This window comes from Schistocerca nitens, chromosome 8 (genome assembly GCF_023898315.1).
Source record: "Schistocerca nitens isolate TAMUIC-IGC-003100 chromosome 8, iqSchNite1.1, whole genome shotgun sequence".
Classification (NCBI taxonomy): domain Eukaryota; kingdom Metazoa; phylum Arthropoda; class Insecta; order Orthoptera; family Acrididae; genus Schistocerca; species Schistocerca nitens.
The window spans coordinates 609,131,465-609,152,391 of NC_064621.1; the positions used below are offsets into that span (position 1 = coordinate 609,131,465).

The 20,927-nt window shown below is 38.1% G+C and overlaps 1 protein-coding gene across 2 annotated transcripts in view; it reads left to right on the forward strand.

The window, feature by feature from the left end:
- LOC126198491 (protein mini spindles) overlaps window positions 1–20,927 on the forward strand; it is a 170,248-nt gene that overhangs the window by 21,472 nt on the left and 127,849 nt on the right. The gene's annotated exons all lie outside the window — the stretch shown is intronic.

A 20,927-nucleotide genomic window follows, 5' to 3' on the forward strand; every position in this document is an offset into this window, starting at 1 on the left:
CAAATGTCAAAATTCATTTCACATTTGATTGCTTTTTTCATGGTTTCCAGGGCTATTAATTTTTTAAAAATTGATAATGTGTTTATTTATTGGCAACTTTTATTGTCTTACCAAAACATAAAAAATGGAGAGGAGTGGAGTTTGAACCCACTCGTGCAAAATTTAAATGACCTAAATATGGGTGTTATGTCCAATAGCCATTGCCACATTTATCGAGGGCTTTTCTCCTCCTATGTGTCTGCAGTAAATTTAAATTACTTATTCTTCAATTTCTTGGAAATAATTTTATTGCAGGCCTGAAGCATATATTTTTTTGAGTTTTACGGTGGAACCATATGATCCAAAACACACCCCATGTCTAGATCTTGTAGGTACTGTAGATATTTTTTATTTTTGTTTAAGATATAATTATTTCAACAAAACCTATTTCTTGCTGTCGGCAAAACACGGATTGTGGTTTCTAGTTGTCTGTAGTGAATATTCCTTAATCCTAGTGTGGGGCGGCGAGTTAGAATTGGAAATATATTGCTGTACAAATGTTTGTTTGTTGAATCAGTTTTTGGTTATTAGAATATTGTTAAAGCTGTCTTTCGCCGTTCTCAACACTGGCTCTCTATTTACTTGTTGCCCCCAGAAAGCGATTTAACAAAACGTGAAGCTTGTAATAAGAGTTCCTAGTGCCCACTTCATCTGAGAAGAATATTATAGCTGCAGCTTATAACTCTGAGGAATTAGGAGATTGTCCGGGATTTCTAATCAAAAAAAGATTTTCCAAAATAGTTGAGTATATTCTCAAAGTCACATATGAAAAACACCAATATCCCTACAACCTAACTAACAGAGCAGTTCAGAGTCTAATGCGCTGATGCAACTATAAATGTCCAAATTAAATGTTGAAATGAATGCTCGCCATAATTTGATGAGAGTATTTCATCAAACGCCACGCTAAATATTTGGTAGAATGTCTGTCCCGCGACGGCACGTGAAAATACGACAATACGCAAACTGAAGCTAGAAAATGAAAATCACTTGAAATGATTTCATGGTTACGCGCATCTCGAGTAACTGAATACGGCACCCGAGGCTGTTAGTAGCAGTGATACCGACGCGACGCGGCTGCCGACACAGATGGCGTGTCATTCAGCGTCTGGAGAGAACTGGGGCCTTGCTTCCTCGCGCAGCGCTCTTATATATATAAAGCCGCTGTGCGGACGACTAAGGGAACGCCTGATCAAATCAGCTCTCCCGACTAGCCGCTGGGCTAGTAACGCACCACTTCAAATTACATAATAAATTATAGCTTCTCTTGCTGATGGCCGATGAAGCTCTTAATTTAACTGTGCATTCAGCACGCAGGTAAGTATTGATAATAAAATTTTGACGTGGCTAACTTAAATATTTTGGGCGAGAAAATTAATTTAATTGCACTGCACGCAGCAGATGAGCTCTGAACTGTCCCTTTTGAGATCCGCTATCGCTATAATTTTATAGGTATTCCAAAGAAACTTTTCACATCTTCCTAGTCATAGCGGACCTCCAACCTATTTAAATCTAAACATACTAGCCTACTTAATCTATCTTGCTTCCTTCAGTTTTGAGACGAAAACCACAAAATCATGAATTTCCACTAAAATCTTAATTTGTGAAATCCAAAGTACTGTTTTTATTAAATCATTATAAAAGATGAATCTAAATATAAATTTTGAAGTCTCTAGCTCTTTTCTGTTGCGCCAATGATTTTTACAGAAAAACGTCCAAATTACGAAAATGGCTTAAGTTTTCGAACTGATATTTAACACACATTAATTTAGTCTTATTCCTGACCTGCTAGAAAAGTTTTAGGTCATTTGCTTGATTTTTAAGGTATTGCGCAACATTTATTACGTCAGAGCTAGTTACAGCAGACTGGCTGGCACACAATGGAAACTGATGTGAATTTACTACAGCGTGAGTAGGCTGCTTCCCTACATCACCCTCTACTTAAATTTTTTGTTTATGAATGTTAATGAATGAAAAAAAAATTTAATTACAATAAGGGAAGCAAGAGTACAGTTTAACTCCCTATGAAAAATCAAAATTGAAATGTAAACATGTAGAAACATTAAAAGAAAACTGATTATCTACATTAATCATTTAAATTGTGGGCATGTTCACTGCCTCTTAAACAAGGTCATTACTCAAAATTTTAAGCAAAGTAAATGAAATATTTTGGCATACATATTGCCTTAGACAAACAAACACATACAAATTGAAAAATTATGAAAATCTTAGATCCATTAGATACATTAAATACATTTTTACATACACACATTCAAAGAAAATAACATGATACATAAACAGATGATTATCTCTTAGCAGTCTTTTCTAAACCTGAAAGAAAAGTTTACAAATAATTTTTACACACGTGGTTGTAGCCGCTTTGGCTGGCGTCCTACACTTCCAGTCACAAGGGTAGAGGAGGGGAAGTTGCTATGGTGTGCGTCCTTCACGTTCCCTCTAAATTACATGGGGAAAGGGGAGGGGTCACTGTGAGTTGTGTCCAAGTCACTCCACGCTTTCACGCAGCTACCAGGCTGCCATTATCTGGTTTGTCCTGTAGAACAAACAAAAAGAGTGCCTCAGACTCTGTTCACTTAATATCTAAGGGTGGGTCACAGTGAAATGGGGATATATACATTTTATCCTTCAATATGTTGCTGGAACAAGTTAACAGAACTTTTTCAGTATTACTCTCGCGGTTACTTAATTGTCATAAAATCGGTAAATAAATGGCTCAAAACGCCGTTAGTCACGCACTAGAGAAAATCTATGCCCAAGGCATATAATCATAAATCATATCTAATTTGAATTTATCCTCTCTGGGTCGGAACACTGAACCAATGCTCGGTACATTCCTGATACATTTGTATTTTACTTACTTAGCTGATTCATCTTTGATTAACTTATTCTTAGAGATAGTATGAGTATGATTAGTGGTTGTTTTCTCAGCTTCTTTGTACATGTGAGTAACTTTTGGTGATAGTACAGTTGTGAGTGTTCAAAACACACTACGTTTAGTTGATTACTAAATCCACTTATTGGTCCTCTGCTGTTGTCAGTTCCACATCTGCAATTAGGTACTTACTTACTTTGACGTGTATTTATGCTGAGCTAAAATTTACGTTTCACGTCTGTCATTATGTTATTCAATTATGTTGCTAGTGTATGTACTTATTTAACACTCACTCTATTAATATTTAAAGCATAGGATAGCACATTTATTTCATATCTTTAGTGTATTGCAGCTGATCAGTTTGCTCACGTGGCAATCCATTTCCACTCGATCGGACGCTGAAACCACAGGTAGTCTCTCTCAGACCTACCACTAAAATGCATCAAGTAATTATGGACGAGCGTAATGCTAATTTCCTTAAACCTATAGGACACCATGAGCTGCTCTGTCTCATCTAACATAAGGGTACCTATGGTCGCATTCACGCCTCCAACTCATAACCTCAATACGTGTAGGTGTATCCTGTCACACACTACACCAAAATAATGGCCAGCTCCAACCTTATAAATACTTCAGGGACGTGTCCTTCACGTCTCAACCACAAACACTGTTCAATTCTATTTCACTGCCATTCCTTGCTACACAAGGTGAGTTCATTCTTACAAATTATCTGCATGTTTTTCATAACACTAAGCAATCTCTTTCTTACTATTTATTAGTTAGCTCTAATGCATACACTAGATTTCACTACCACTTCAGATCCTGCTTGTACATGAATTTGTACTTCCTTTTAAATTACTATTATGGGACCATTTCCAATAAAACAACACTTGTACTTACAATATTACCAAGCTTCTATACATAATTGTTACTCAAATACATTTGTATCTTAATTTACGTCATACTTCTCTATTGTTTGTCACTATTAGGTTTGTCATATCAGGTATTTTGTTTCACTAATCGGTGGATAGAATGGTTACATAATTCATGGCTTGATAGCCATAACAGAAAATTTTGTTTTAAAGAAGAGGTCGAAACTTTTGTAGATAGGAAAGATGAAGAATGAGTGAGAGCTGAAAGGGAAAGAAGATCTCACACAGCTGGGACTGCACAGCTGCCACACTGTGTAGAGGTTACAGAACAACCTCCTCCCTACAGCATTCATTCATTACCTATGAATTTCTTTAGGTCAATCACGTTCCTGAGACCTAATAGTTTCTTACTTTTAGGGTACTCTAGCCTATATGCATTGGCATGTGGTTTTCCTATGATCCTGAAAGGTCCTTGGTATACGAACATGAATTTCTTTGTTTCTGCATTTACCTTCTTTGATTTTTCTTTGGTTTTGACAAGAACTAATTGACCTATTTCAAAGCTAGTAGGTACAGCTTTTGCGTCATGACGCTTCTTCCTTTCCAACGCTCTTTTTCTCATATTTGCCCTAGCCTTTAGTTTCTTCTCGTCTGTGGATATTTGCGTTAGAATAGGGAATTCTACCATATCTGCAATTACATTGTGCGGTTCTTGGCCAAACATCAATTCGCAAGGTGCAAAACCAGTGGCATCATGTCTTAAGTTGTTAATTACATTCTCAAAATACTTAATGTGCTCTGCCCAACTTGAGTGTTTCCGAGCACAATAAGTTCTGCAAAGCCTATTCAATTCCCTCATAATACGTTCACTCATATTTCCTTGGGGGAAATACGCAGATATTTTCAGATGTTTCACTCCGGCTTTAGCTAGACATTCTTTAAATCTATCAGAAGTAAATTGAGGCCCATTGTCTGACAGCAAATTCTTCGGAACGCCAACGTTCACGAAGAAATCTTTTTCCAACTTTTCAACTAATGTTTTTGCATTTGCTCTTTTAATTGGGTATAGCTTAACATATTTACTGAATCCATCCACAACAACAAAAACATGGGTGCAACCACCTCTCGAAACAGGAAGAGGGCCAAACAAATCACAGGCCAGTAATTCTAGGGTTTCAGTTGACTCTACTGAATGCATATCTCCTTGTATTCTGGTGTTAGCAGCACGGACTTTCTGGCACACTACACAAGATGCTAGGCGCTTGGCCACCCGGCGGTACATGTTGTCAAACACAACCCTCTCTTGTAATTTTGCAATGCACTTCTTTGCACCGTAGTGACCATACCTCAGGTGTACGTAGTCGATTAGTAAGTCTACATGTTGTGAGGGAAAGCACAGCTTCCACTCAGAAATACCTACCTTTCTCCTTCTAAACAAAATACCTTTATGCAGACAATAGTATTGCGAAACCTTAGGATAGTTCGCATTTCCTAAATAGCTCTTCACTAATGTCAGTTGGTCATCTGCATTCTGTTCGCGTCTCAAGTTCTTAATCACTCTCTTTAATGCACTTTCTTCCTTTACTTCGTGCAATGCAAACATTCGAACTTCATTTAGGTCTGTTGCTGTAATTCCCGCGTCATCACAGAGCTTCGCACTTCTAGATAACCCATCAGCTACCAGATTGTCTTTCCCTTGAATATATATAACCTCAAGGTCAAACTGCTGGAGATACAATGACCATCTTACCAAACGAGAGTTCCTCAACTTACAGGTCTTTAAAAAGGTCAACGCCTTATGGTCACTGTAAACAATTATCTTGTGACCTAATAGATACTGCTCAAACTTCTGTACCCCAAATACAATTGCCAATGCTTCCAGTTCTGAGATGCCATAATTTCTCTCTGCTGCCTGTAAGGATCGACTTGCGAAAGCTATAGTCTTGTGCACTTCTTGTTCGTTCTCTACTTCTACTTGGAATATCTCCACAGCTATACCATAGCCACTAGCATCAACAGACATACGGAATGGTTTATCAAAGTCAGGATGATGTAAAATAGGACTATTAATTAAAGAATGTTTAAGCACCTCAAACGCCTGTTGACATTCTGCTGTCCAAACCCAAGGCGTATTCTTTTTCAGCAGGAGGTGAAGGCAGGGAGCATTAAAAGCCTGATCACTAACAAAACGCCTATAGAAGCCGAAAAGACCGAACATCGATCTCAACTGCTTCTTGTTTCTGGGAGCCTCAAATTTTTCAATGACTGCTAGCTTCCCTGGGTCAGGCAGAATACCTTTTCCACTTATCCTATATCCCAAGAAACCTATTTCCTCTTTAACGCACTCTGTCTTTTCAATCTTTAGTTTCATGCCACCTTTCTCAATAGCCTCTAACACTTCCTCTAATAAAGCTATGTGTTCTTCCCAGGTAGGAGTTGCTATTAACAGATCATCCACGTAGACTGTTATTTTATTACTTAAGGCTGGTCCTAGAACAGGGCACATCACACGTACGAAGGCACAAACAGAGATATTAAGTCCGAAAGGTACCACCCGGTATTGGTAACAAACTCCTTCGTACAAGAAAGCTGTGTACTTCCTTGAACTTTCCGCCAGTGGCAAATTCCAATATCCACACGTGATGTCCATAGAAGTTAATAACTTTACTCCCCGGAACTTTTGCAATAACTCGTCCATGTTCTGCGGTCTATCACTTTCCCTAACCACTATTTCATTCAACCAACGAGCGTCCAAGACCAATCTGACACTCCCGTCTCTTTTTGGTACAACTACAAGAGGATTATTGTACTCACTGACCGCTTTTTCAATCACACCCCACTCCAGCATTCTCTGTATCTCCTTTCGAACCGCCTCCTTCCTAGCTACATGTATTTGGTATGGCTTCCTGAAAAACACTTGGCCGGGTTTCACCTTTAACTGACATTCATAACCTTTGACTATGCCAGGTCGATCTGAAAATACCTTGTGATGCCTTTTTAGAACCTGTCTCAGTTCTTCCTTCTGATTGGCTGAAATCTTATCGATTTCCTGCAATTTAGCTTCTATTTTGTCTAAAATAATTGTTTCTTCTTCTGTGTTTAGCTTACTTGTACTAAGATTAACACCTTCGTCCCAATATCTCCTATTTTTCAGAACTCGTATAGGCAGCTCCCAAGTTTCATCATCAGTTACTTCATGTTTATCACTAAAAGGTACTATAATTACTCCGGTTATTGGCAAGACCATTTTTAACTGGCTTCTTTCAAAGTCAACAACACTCTGATATTTTGACAAGAAATCTATGCCAATTAAAACCTCAATACTGAGATTGTTTACAATTAAACATGGATGATCAATTAAATTACCATTTATGTTAAAGGGCAGTAAAGCTTCTTGCTTTACTGTTTTTGACACCTTGCCAGTAGCACCAGTTATTCTTAGTCCTGATACCCTCATTACTGTAAGCTTGTCTTTACCAGGTAATGCATCAAAGGAGGACTGTGATATCGCACTCACCTCACTTCCACTGTCTAAGAGACAACGTACATTGATACCCAACATATTCACTATTATTATAGGGTGGCTTATTCTAGGTTGTACAGGTGGTTTCTCAAATTCATCTAATAGTTCCTTTTGGATTTGTCTCCAACTAAAGTGATCGACATCTGTCTTCATTACATTTAGGTCACAGTGTGTAGGGGTTTCCTGAATTACATTTTCAGCTGCCTTTTCCAGTCGGTCTATTAATTTTAAATCGAAACACCGCACGACTTCATTACATTCAGTTTGCTGAACATGACCCAAATTACTGTAGTCTGAGCGATTCTGCGCCTCCAGACCGGGCATAACACTAGTTACAGCTAAACAACTTTCACCATTATCGTCGGTATCCTTCTCAAGTGACAACTGGTCACAGCTACTGGGTTCATCGACCCCCAACAGGCTACCCTCTACATTCTCACTTATCTCCTGTCCTAAATCTATTAGTACATTATCAACATCCTGCACAGGCACTTTAGATAAGAGCACATCATCTTCATCGTAAATATAAGCATGAATTTCTTCTGCTTCTTCACCTGACAATTCAATATTTTGTAGCTCTTCCCTATCATTACACAGCTGCGCCTTCTCTTTCTCTTCCCACTTAGAAAGCGTCTCTAACACGGTATCTATCAAATATTGTGAGTGATCTAATATTTCTGTTGTATCCTTAGGTGCTACCGATTCTTCATCCACATGTTCAGTTTGAGTATTCTGATCTGTCTTACCAATTCCCTTAACTACTGGCTTAGGAAAAGTAACCGCCTGGTGAGCGCCAGTGTCCTCATAGACGGGAACTAGTTTTCCTGCCTCGGCCTACTGCTGTTTCCTTTAGTTTCATTATAGTTAGCTGGCATAGTACTGCTTTCCGTACTGTTGTTTACATGCATAATTCTGTTTGGAACAACATTACTGTCATTTGGATGACATTGTTGGTTCTGATAATTATTTCCCCAATTCCTACCTCTCTTAGGATGGCGAACACCTACTGTTCTGATGTTTACATTGCCATTTTGCTCGTTCCTAAAATTAATACTATTGTTATTGGCATTTCTATTATTACGTGCTTGCTCCTCATTGGCAGCAACACGTTCTACACGTTCCAGATATTCAATGAAACGATCCAGATTATCTCTAGGGGCAGATATAATTCTAGTTTGCCAATACCATGGCAGTTTGGCTTCAAGACCTAGTATAATCATTTCAGGTTTTAGCTTTTCGTCCAAATGTGACAAACGTGAAATCCATGACCTAGCAAACTCTTTAATGGATTCCTTGCCTGCATTGAAGCGTTTTCCACTCCAAAATTCTCTCAACACTTCATTTTGCTTATTGCTAGACCAATACTCATTAATAAAAGCTGTTTTAAAACTCCGCTAATGTTTTACACTTTAACATAACATCAGCTGACCAGCGCATGGCGTCACCTGCTAAATGGCTTTTAATAAATGAGATTTTCTCTCGTTCAGACCAAGTTGGTGGAATCACATCTTCAAAATCGTTCCAGAAATCTAGCGGCTGGATATTTTTATGCAATTTTGTCATATGATGACATGTTGGAGACCGTGGCTGTTTTTGAAGACAAATGTTGATGGTGTTAAGACAGCAACCAGCCACAAATTTACTTTGAGTTCCTTTATTCAAAGGAAACCGTTACCGGTTTCGAATCGTTGCGATTCATCATCAGACGGTTTACACGCTTTCTTTCTACATTTGGTGTGTTTTTATAGATTAATTGTCCTAAAATATAAATAAAACATAATTACAAACACGCTACACACAGATGGTTGCGTTGCAGATTTTCGTTGTATGTGACTTACGTGAAACGTCGGTTTCGAGTGTTTGTTTCCATAACGTTCATCCAATCGATGTAAATGCATTCGCACTGCATCCTCGTTGTTGCACACGTAATAGTTCTCACTGTACACTTTAGATTTGTCGCTGAGATCATTCCAACCACGCACCACATGTTTTGGTACATACAAAGAGCTTACAAACATATAGGTGTCACAGATGCTATAATGTATCGTAACATTTGACGATGATGTCCTATGTTTGGAAAGAATGATATATTCTTTTACAAAATTGTAATGTCTTTTACATTAGTACAGAGAATTTTTTTTTAATTTAATTATAAAGGTTTTTATATATATTTAGAACTGTATTGGTAAAATAGTACATTATTTTATTACATTTGGCAGCATAGGAATTATAGTAACATATAAATTTTCCACTTGATCTGCAGATAGGTGTATTAATATTATTTGCTATGGAGGCTGGAAAGTAATTTTTGAAAATTTTTCAGGAAAGGGGTGTTAGCCAACTCTGTTTGTTCGTTAAGGATATAGTCTGGGGTGCTGTTTTTGTGTGTGTGAATTTCTAATTCTTCTAATATATTCATAGTGGCCCCTTTTTCTGTTAGATGTAAAATCTTTAAATTGTCCTCAATGTTTGCTACTGAATGGTTTTCTTCAGCAATATGGGCTGCAAATGCTGATTTGTTCAGGTTACCAAGTCTTAGAGCGCCAATATGTTCTTTATATCTAATTTCAAAATTTCTGCCTGTCTGTCCAATGTAGAATTTTGGGCATGTATCACATTTGAGTTTGTATATTCCTGATTTACGGTAGGGACTCTTGGAGGTGTTTACATCATGGATCACTTTTTGTTGTAATTTATTATTTGTGGAAAAGCTGATTTTGATATTTTTCTTCTTTTTAAATACTTATTATTAAATCAGGAATACACTAACTCAAATGTGATACATGCCCAAAATTCTACATTGGACAGACAGGCAGAAATTTTGAAATTAGATATAAAGAACATATTGACGCTCTAAGACTTGGTAACCTGAACAAATCAGCATTTGCAGCCCATATTGCTGAAGAAAACCATTCAGTAGCAAACATTGAGGACAATTTAAAGATTTTACATCTAACAGAAAAAGGGGCCACTATGAATATATTAGAAGAATTAGAAATTCACACACACAAAAACAGCACCCCAGACTATATCCTTAACGAACAAACAGAGTTGGCTAACACCCCTTTCCTGAAAAATTTTCAAAAATTACTTTCCAGCCTCCATAGCAAATAATATTAATACACCTATCTGCAGATCAAGTGGAAAATTTATATGTTACTATAATTCCTATGCTGCCAAATGTAATAAAATAATGTACTATTTTACCAATACAGTTCTAAATATATATAAAAACCTTTATAATTAAATTAAAAAAAAATTCTCTGTACTAATGTAAAAGACATTACAATTTTGTAAAAGAATATATCATTCTTTCCAAACATAGGACATCATCGTCAAATGTTACGATACATTATAGCATCTGTGACACCTATATGTTTGTAAGCTCTTTGTATGTACCAAAACATGTGGTGCGTGGTTGGAATGATCTCAGCGACAAATCTAAAGTGTACAGTGAGAACTATTACGTGTGCAACAATGAGGATGCAGTGTGAATGCATTTACATCGATTGGATGAACGTTATGGAAACAAACACTCGAAACCGACGTTTCACGTAAGTCACATACAACGAAAATCTGCAACGCAACCATCTGTGTGTAGCGTGTTTGTAATTATGTTTTATTTATATTTTAGGACAATTAATCTATAAAAACACACCAAATGTAGAAAGAAAGCGTGTAAACCGTCTGATGATGAATCGCAACGATTCGAAACCGGTAACGGTTTCCTTTGAATAAAGGAACTCAAAGTAAATTTGTGGCTGGTTGCTGTCTTAACACCATCAACATTTGGATATTTTTATCTGGATCGAACCGCAAGAACTGCCGACACCCGATAAAAGCGGCGTTTGCAGCTACAACTTGTTCTATACTACCATTACCAGAAGCTACTGAAGCTACTTTACTCTCAAGGTTAGCAATATTAGTACTGATATTTTCTACTTTCATGTCCACATTATCTACTCTTTGTACAATATGAGTAGTATCAGTTTTGATTGCATCTATGTCAGCTTGACACATGTTTACTTTTATTTTAACATCTTTAAATCGATCTGAGCACAGTTCAGATTCCGCCTCGATCTTTTCTGTTAACTTGTGCTCCAGCTTCGCATCTTCCATTTGGAATTCTTTGCGAACCTCAGCAACTTCGGATTTTACTGTTTTATACATTTCAGAAAATTGTTGAGCAACCTTTTTCTTAATATCCTCATGATTGTAATCAATTTTATAATTCAAACTGTCTAGATCCTCTTTCAACTTATTGCAACCAGCCTTGAAGGTATCGTCCATTACCTCCAATCGTTTATTAAAATTAGTTTGACTGGTCACAATCCTGTTATTTACCTCAATTATATCAGATTTTAATTCAGCTGTCATTCTAGCATTACTGGCTGACATTTCTGCATTACTGCTTTTGACCTGTTCACTTATTTCAGACTTTAATTCAGCATTACTGGCAGCTATTGCTTGTAATATAATATTTAAATCAACAGCCCCAGTATCTTTGGGTTGCCTACTAGCTGCCTTTTTATCACACTCAGGTGACGAAAAACTAGCTCCAATACCAGAATCATCAAAACTAAATGAAACTTCAGATTGATCAGTTATATCTAACTTCTCCTTCTTAAACTCTACCATCTCTGATGACGGTTTCATTATTAATGCATCAGAGAAACTATCATCCAATAAATTTACAATTTCTGCTTTCTGCTTAACTACAGGGGTCTCTATTATTGAATCATTGCCCCTTCGCACACTACTGTCAGGAGACAATACTTCATATTTCACCTTAACATTACTACTTTCATGCATATTTACACTTGAACTGTTCTCTGGATTTACAGTTCCCTCAACAGACATAGGTTCTAATTTAAGTTTAAACTCAGTTTCTTTTGGCGGTTCCATCGCTGACAGTCTTTTAGTGCAGGTTAGTAAAATTTTTAACAGCTTTTCACTTAACTTAGTTCCTTCTGCACGACGTTGTCGGCGCGGCGTACCAGGATTACTGATGCGACGTGGCACGTTGAACTGCAGACGGCACTCAGACGGCTGTTGTGTGTTTGCGTGGCCCGTAACTACAGGCGCGGCTCCGGCTGCTGCGGCTCCGACTGCGGTGCGGCGAAACTGGCTACTCGCGATGCCGGCAGCACCGCTAGAGTCAGTGCCAGCTCCGTCAATCCAGATGCGTTGTTAATCCAATTGCGTCGTCCACATGCACACGTAACACTTTCACTATTCTATTACTCAGCTGCGTGTCGCATTCCACTCGCGAGTCCGAATAGTTAAAAATCACTTTCACTTCAGTATATTTCCCGGCCGATGCACCATATGTGGGGCGGCGAGTTAGAATTGGAAATATATTGCTGTACAAATGTTTGTTTGTTGAATCAGTTTTTGATTATTAGAATATTGTTAAAGCTGTCTTTCGCCGTTCTCAACACTGGCTCTCTATTTACTTGTTGCCCCCAGAAAGCGATTTAACAAAACGTGAAGCTTGTAATAAGAGTTCCTAGTGCCCACTTCATCTGAGAAGAATATTATAGCTGCAGCTTATAACTCTGAGGAATTAGGAGATTGTCCGGGATTTCTAATCAAAAAAAGATTTTCCAAAATAGTTGAGTATATTCTCAAAGTCACATATGAAAAACACCAATATCCCTACAACCTAACTAACAGAGCAGTTCAGAGTCTAATGCGCTGATGCAACTATAAATGTCCAAATTAAATGTTGAAATGAATGCTCGCCATAATTTGATGAGAGTATTTCATCAAACGCCACGCTAAATATTTGGTAGAATGTCTGTCCCGCGACGGCACGTGAAAATACGACAATACGCAAACTGAAGCTAGAAAATGAAAATCACTTGAAATGATTTCATGGTTACGCGCATCTCGAGTAACTGAATACGGCACCCGAGGCTGTTAGTAGCAGTGATACCGACGCGACGCGGCTGCCGACACAGATGGCGTGTCATTCAGCGTCTGGAGAGAACTGGGGCCTTGCTTCCTCGCGCAGCGCTCTTATATATATAAAGCCGCTGTGCGGACGACTAAGGGAACGCCTGATCAAATCAGCTCTCCCGACTAGCCGCTGGGCTAGTAACGCACCACTTCAAATTACATAATAAATTATAGCTTCTCTTGCTGATGGCCGATGAAGCTCTTAATTTAACTGTGCATTCAGCACGCAGGTAAGTATTGATAATAAAATTTTGACGTGGCTAACTTAAATATTTTGGGCGAGAAAATTAATTTAATTGCACTGCACGCAGCAGATGAGCTCTGAACTGTCCCTTTTGAGATCCGCTATCGCTATAATTTTATAGGTATTCCAAAGAAACTTTTCACATCTTCCTAGTCATAGCGGACCTCCAACCTATTTAAATCTAAACATACTAGCCTACTTAATCTATCTTGCTTCCTTCAGTTTTGAGACGAAAACCACAAAATCATGAATTTCCACTAAAATCTTAATTTGTGAAATCCAAAGTACTGTTTTTATTAAATCATTATAAAAGATGAATCTAAATATAAATTTTGAAGTCTCTAGCTCTTTTCTGTTGCGCCAATGATTTTTACAGAAAAACGTCCAAATTACGAAAATGGCTTAAGTTTTCGAACTGATATTTAACACACATTAATTTAGTCTTATTCCTGACCTGCTAGAAAAGTTTTAGGTCATTTGCTTGATTTTTAAGGTATTGCGCAACATTTATTACGTCAGAGCTAGTTACAGCAGACTGGCTGGCACACAATGGAAACTGATGTGAATTTACTACAGCGTGAGTAGGCTGCTTCCCTACATCACCCTCTACTTAAATTTTTTGTTTATGAATGTTAATGAATGAAAAAAAAATTTAATTACAATAAGGGAAGCAAGAGTACAGTTTAACTCCCTATGAAAAATCAAAATTGAAATGTAAACATGTAGAAACATTAAAAGAAAACTGATTATCTACATTAATCATTTAAATTGTGGGCATGTTCACTGCCTCTTAAACAAGGTCATTACTCAAAATTTTAAGCAAAGTAAATGAAATATTTTGGCATACATATTGCCTTAGACAAACAAACACATACAAATTGAAAAATTATGAAAATCTTAGATCCATTAGATACATTAAATACATTTTTACATACACACATTCAAAGAAAATAACATGATACATAAACAGATGATTATCTCTTAGCAGTCTTTTCTAAACCTGAAAGAAAAGTTTACAAATAATTTTTACACACGTGGTTGTAGCCGCTTTGGCTGGCGTCCTACACTTCCAGTCACAAGGGTAGAGGAGGGGAAGTTGCTATGGTGTGCGTCCTTCACGTTCCCTCTAAATTACATGGGGAAAGGGGAGGGGTCACTGTGAGTTGTGTCCAAGTCACTCCACGCTTTCACGCAGCTACCAGGCTGCCATTATCTGGTTTGTCCTGTAGAACAAACAAAAAGAGTGCCTCAGACTCTGTTCACTTAATATCTAAGGGTGGGTCACAGTGAAATGGGGATATATACATTTTATCCTTCAATATGTTGCTGGAACAAGTTAACAGAACTTTTTCAGTATTACTCTCGCGGTTACTTAATTGTCATAAAATCGGTAAATAAATGGCTCAAAACGCCGTTAGTCACGCACTAGAGAAAATCTATGCCCAAGGCATATAATCATAAATCATATCTAATTTGAATTTATCCTCTCTGGGTCGGAACACTGAACCAATGCTCGGTACATTCCTGATACATTTGTATTTTACTTACTTAGCTGATTCATCTTTGATTAACTTATTCTTAGAGATAGTATGAGTATGATTAGTGGTTGTTTTCTCAGCTTCTTTGTACATGTGAGTAACTTTTGGTGATAGTACAGTTGTGAGTGTTCAAAACACACTACGTTTAGTTGATTACTAAATCCACTTATTGGTCCTCTGCTGTTGTCAGTTCCACATCTGCAATTAGGTACTTACTTACTTTGACGTGTATTTATGCTGAGCTAAAATTTACGTTTCACGTCTGTCATTATGTTATTCAATTATGTTGCTAGTGTATGTACTTATTTAACACTCACTCTATTAATATTTAAAGCATAGGATAGCACATTTATTTCATATCTTTAGTGTATTGCAGCTGATCAGTTTGCTCACGTGGCAATCCATTTCCACTCGATCGGACGCTGAAACCACAGGTAGTCTCTCTCAGACCTACCACTAAAATGCATCAAGTAATTATGGACGAGCGTAATGCTAATTTCCTTAAACCTATAGGACACCATGAGCTGCTCTGTCTCATCTAACATAAGGGTACCTATGGTCGCATTCACGCCTCCAACTCATAACCTCAATACGTGTAGGTGTATCCTGTCACACACTACACCAAAATAATGGCCAGCTCCAACCTTATAAATACTTCAGGGACGTGTCCTTCACGTCTCAACCACAAACACTGTTCAATTCTATTTCACTGCCATTCCTTGCTACACAAGGTGAGTTCATTCTTACAAATTATCTGCATGTTTTTCATAACACTAAGCAATCTCTTTCTTACTATTTATTAGTTAGCTCTAATGCATACACTAGATTTCACTACCACTTCAGATCCTGCTTGTACATGAATTTGTACTTCCTTTTAAATTACTATTATGGGACCATTTCCAATAAAACAACACTTGTACTTACAATATTACCAAGCTTCTATACATAATTGTTACTCAAATACATTTGTATCTTAATTTACGTCATACTTCTCTATTGTTTGTCACTATTAGGTTTGTCATATCAGGTATTTTGTTTCACTAATCGGTGGATAGAATGGTTACATAATTCATGGCTTGATAGCCATAACAGAAAATTTTGTTTTAAAGAAGAGGTCGAAACTTTTGTAGATAGGAAAGATGAAGAATGAGTGAGAGCTGAAAGGGAAAGAAGATCTCACACAGCTGGGACTGCACAGCTGCCACACTGTGTAGAGGTTACAGAACAACCTCCTCCCTACAGCATTCATTCATTACCTATGAATTTCTTTAGGTCAATCACGTTCCTGAGACCTAATAGTTTCTTACTTTTAGGGTACTCTAGCCTATATGCATTGGCATGTGGTTTTCCTATGATCCTGAAAGGTCCTTGGTATACGAACATGAATTTCTTTGTTTCTGCATTTACCTTCTTTGATTTTTCTTTGGTTTTGACAAGAACTAATTGACCTATTTCAAAGCTAGTAGGTACAGCTTTTGCGTCATGACGCTTCTTCCTTTCCAACGCTCTTTTTCTCATATTTGCCCTAGCCTTTAGTTTCTTCTCGTCTGTGGATATTTGCGTTAGAATAGGGAATTCTACCATATCTGCAATTACATTGTGCGGTTCTTGGCCAAACATCAATTCGCAAGGTGCAAAACCAGTGGCATCATGTCTTAAGTTGTTAATTACATTCTCAAAATACTTAATGTGCTCTGCCCAACTTGAGTGTTTCCGAGCACAATAAGTTCTGCAAAGCCTATTCAATTCCCTCATAATACGTTCACTCATATTTCCTTGGGGGAAATACGCAGATATTTTCAGATGTTTCACTCCGGCTTTAGCTAGACATTCTTTAAATCTATCAGAAGTAAATTGAGGCCCATTGTCTGACAGCAAATTCTTCGGAACGCCAACGTTCACGAAGAAATCTTTTTCCAACTTTTCAACTAATGTTTTTGCATTTGCTCTTTTAATTGGGTATAGCTTAACATATTTACTGAATCCATCCACAACAACAAAAACATGGGTGCAACCACCTCTCGAAACAGGAAGAGGGCCAAACAAATCACAGGCCAGTAATTCTAGGGTTTCAGTTGACTCTACTGAATGCATATCTCCTTGTATTCTGGTGTTAGCAGCACGGACTTTCTGGCACACTACACAAGATGCTAGGCGCTTGGCCACCCGGCGGTACATGTTGTCAAACACAACCCTCTCTTGTAATTTTGCAATGCACTTCTTTGCACCGTAGTGACCATACCTCAGGTGTACGTAGTCGATTAGTAAGTCTACATGTTGTGAGGGAAAGCACAGCTTCCACTCAGAAATACCTACCTTTCTCCTTCTAAACAAAATACCTTTATGCAGACAATAGTATTGCGAAACCTTAGGATAGTTCGCATTTCCTAAATAGCTCTTCACTAATGTCAGTTGGTCATCTGCATTCTGTTCGCGTCTCAAGTTCTTAATCACTCTCTTTAATGCACTTTCTTCCTTTACTTCGTGCAATGCAAACATTCGAACTTCATTTAGGTCTGTTGCTGTAATTCCCGCGTCATCACAGAGCTTCGCACTTCTAGATAACCCATCAGCTACCAGATTGTCTTTCCCTTGAATATATATAACCTCAAGGTCAAACTGCTGGAGATACAATGACCATCTTACCAAACGAGAGTTCCTCAACTTACAGGTCTTTAAAAAGGTCAACGCCTTATGGTCACTGTAAACAATTATCTTGTGACCTAATAGATACTGCTCAAACTTCTGTACCCCAAATACAATTGCCAATGCTTCCAGTTCTGAGATGCCATAATTTCTCTCTGCTGCCTGTAAGGATCGACTTGCGAAAGCTATAGTCTTGTGCACTTCTTGTTCGTTCTCTACTTCTACTTGGAATATCTCCACAGCTATACCATAGCCACTAGCATCAACAGACATACGGAATGGTTTATCAAAGTCAGGATGATGTAAAATAGGACTATTAATTAAAGAATGTTTAAGCACCTCAAACGCCTGTTGACATTCTGCTGTCCAAACCCAAGGCGTATTCTTTTTCAGCAGGAGGTGAAGGCAGGGAGCATTAAAAGCCTGATCACTAACAAAACGCCTATAGAAGCCGAAAAGACCGAACATCGATCTCAACTGCTTCTTGTTTCTGGGAGCCTCAAATTTTTCAATGACTGCTAGCTTCCCTGGGTCAGGCAGAATACCTTTTCCACTTATCCTATATCCCAAGAAACCTATTTCCTCTTTAACGCACTCTGTCTTTTCAATCTTTAGTTTCATGCCACCTTTCTCAATAGCCTCTAACACTTCCTCTAATAAAGCTATGTGTTCTTCCCAGGTAGGAGTTGCTATTAACAGATCATCCACGTAGACTGTTATTTTATTACTTAAGGCTGGTCCTAGAACAGGGCACATCACACGTACGAAGGCACAAACAGAGATATTAAGTCCGAAAGGTACCACCCGGTATTGGTAACAAACTCCTTCGTACAAGAAAGCTGTGTACTTCCTTGAACTTTCCGCCAGTGGCAAATTCCAATATCCACACGTGATGTCCATAGAAGTTAATAACTTTACTCCCCGGAACTTTTGCAATAACTCGTCCATGTTCTGCGGTCTATCACTTTCCCTAACCACTATTTCATTCAACCAACGAGCGTCCAAGACCAATCTGACACTCCCGTCTCTTTTTGGTACAACTACAAGAGGATTATTGTACTCACTGACCGCTTTTTCAATCACACCCCACTCCAGCATTCTCTGTATCTCCTTTCGAACCGCCTCCTTCCTAGCTACATGTATTTGGTATGGCTTCCTGAAAAACACTTGGCCGGGTTTCACCTTTAACTGACATTCATAACCTTTGACTATGCCAGGTCGATCTGAAAATACCTTGTGATGCCTTTTTAGAACCTGTCTCAGTTCTTCCTTCTGATTGGCTGAAATCTTATCGATTTCCTGCAATTTAGCTTCTATTTTGTCTAAAATAATTGTTTCTTCTTCTGTGTTTAGCTTACTTGTACTAAGATTAACACCTTCGTCCCAATATCTCCTATTTTTCAGAACTCGTATAGGCAGCTCCCAAGTTTCATCATCAGTTACTTCATGTTTATCACTAAAAGGTACTATAATTACTCCGGTTATTGGCAAGACCATTTTTAACTGGCTTCTTTCAAAGTCAACAACACTCTGATATTTTGACAAGAAATCTATGCCAATTAAAACCTCAATACTGAGATTGTTTACAATTAAACATGGATGATCAATTAAATTACCATTTATGTTAAAGGGCAGTAAAGCTTCTTGCTTTACTGTTTTTGACACCTTGCCAGTAGCACCAGTTATTCTTAGTCCTGATACCCTCATTACTGTAAGCTTGTCTTTACCAGGTAATGCATCAAAGGAGGACTGTGATATCGCACTCACCTCACTTCCACTGTCTAAGAGACAACGTACATTGATACCCAACATATTCACTATTATTATAGGGTGGCTTATTCTAGGTTGTACAGGTGGTTTCTCAAATTCATCTAATAGTTCCTTTTGGATTTGTCTCCAACTAAAGTGATCGACATCTGTCTTCATTACATTTAGGTCACAGTGTGTAGGGGTTTCCTGAATTACATTTTCAGCTGCCTTTTCCAGTCGGTCTATTAATTTTAAATCGAAACACCGCACGACTTCATTACATTCAGTTTGCTGAACATGACCCAAATTACTGTAGTCTGAGCGATTCTGCGCCTCCAGACCGGGCATAACACTAGTTACAGCTAAACAACTTTCACCATTATCGTCGGTATCCTTCTCAAGTGACAACTGGTCACAGCTACTGGGTTCATCGACCCCCAACAGGCTACCCTCTACATTCTCACTTATCTCCTGTCCTAAATCTATTAGTACATTATCAACATCCTGCACAGGCACTTTAGATAAGAGCACATCATCTTCATCGTAAATATAAGCATGAATTTCTTCTGCTTCTTCACCTGACAATTCAATATTTTGTAGCTCTTCCCTATCATTACACAGCTGCGCCTTCTCTTTCTCTTCCCACTTAGAAAGCGTCTCTAACACGGTATCTATCAAATATTGTGAGTGATCTAATATTTCTGTTGTATCCTTAGGTGCTACCGATTCTTCATCCACATGTTCAGTTTGAGTATTCTGATCTGTCTTACCAATTCCCTTAACTACTGGCTTAGGAAAAGTAACCGCCTGGTGAGCGCCAGTGTCCTCATAGACGGGAACTAGTTTTCCTGCCTCGGCCTACTGCTGTTTCCTTTAGTTTCATTATAGTTAGCTGGCATAGTACTGCTTTCCGTACTGTTGTTTACATGCATAATTCTGTTTGGAACAACATTACTGTCATTTGGATGACATTGTTGGTTCTGATAATTATTTCCCCAATTCCTACCTCTCTTAGGATGGCGAACACCTACTGTTCTGATGTTTACATTGCCATTTTGCTCGTTCCTAAAATTAATACTATTGTTATTGGCATTTCTATTATTACGTGCTTGCTCCTCATTGGCAGCAACACGTTCTACACGTTCCAGATATTCAATGAAACGATCCAGATTATCTCTAGGGGCAGATATAATTCTAGTTTGCCAATACCATGGCAGTTTGGCTTCAAGACCTAGTATAATCATTTCAGGTTTTAGCTTTTCGTCCAAATGTGACAAACGTGAAATCCATGACCTAGCAAACTCTTTAATGGATTCCTTGCCTGCATTGAAGCGTTTTCCACTCCAAAATTCTCTCAACACTTCATTTTGCTTATTGCTAGACCAATACTCATTAATAAAAGCTGTTTTAAAACTCCGCTAATGTTTTACACTTTAACATAACATCAGCTGACCAGCGCATG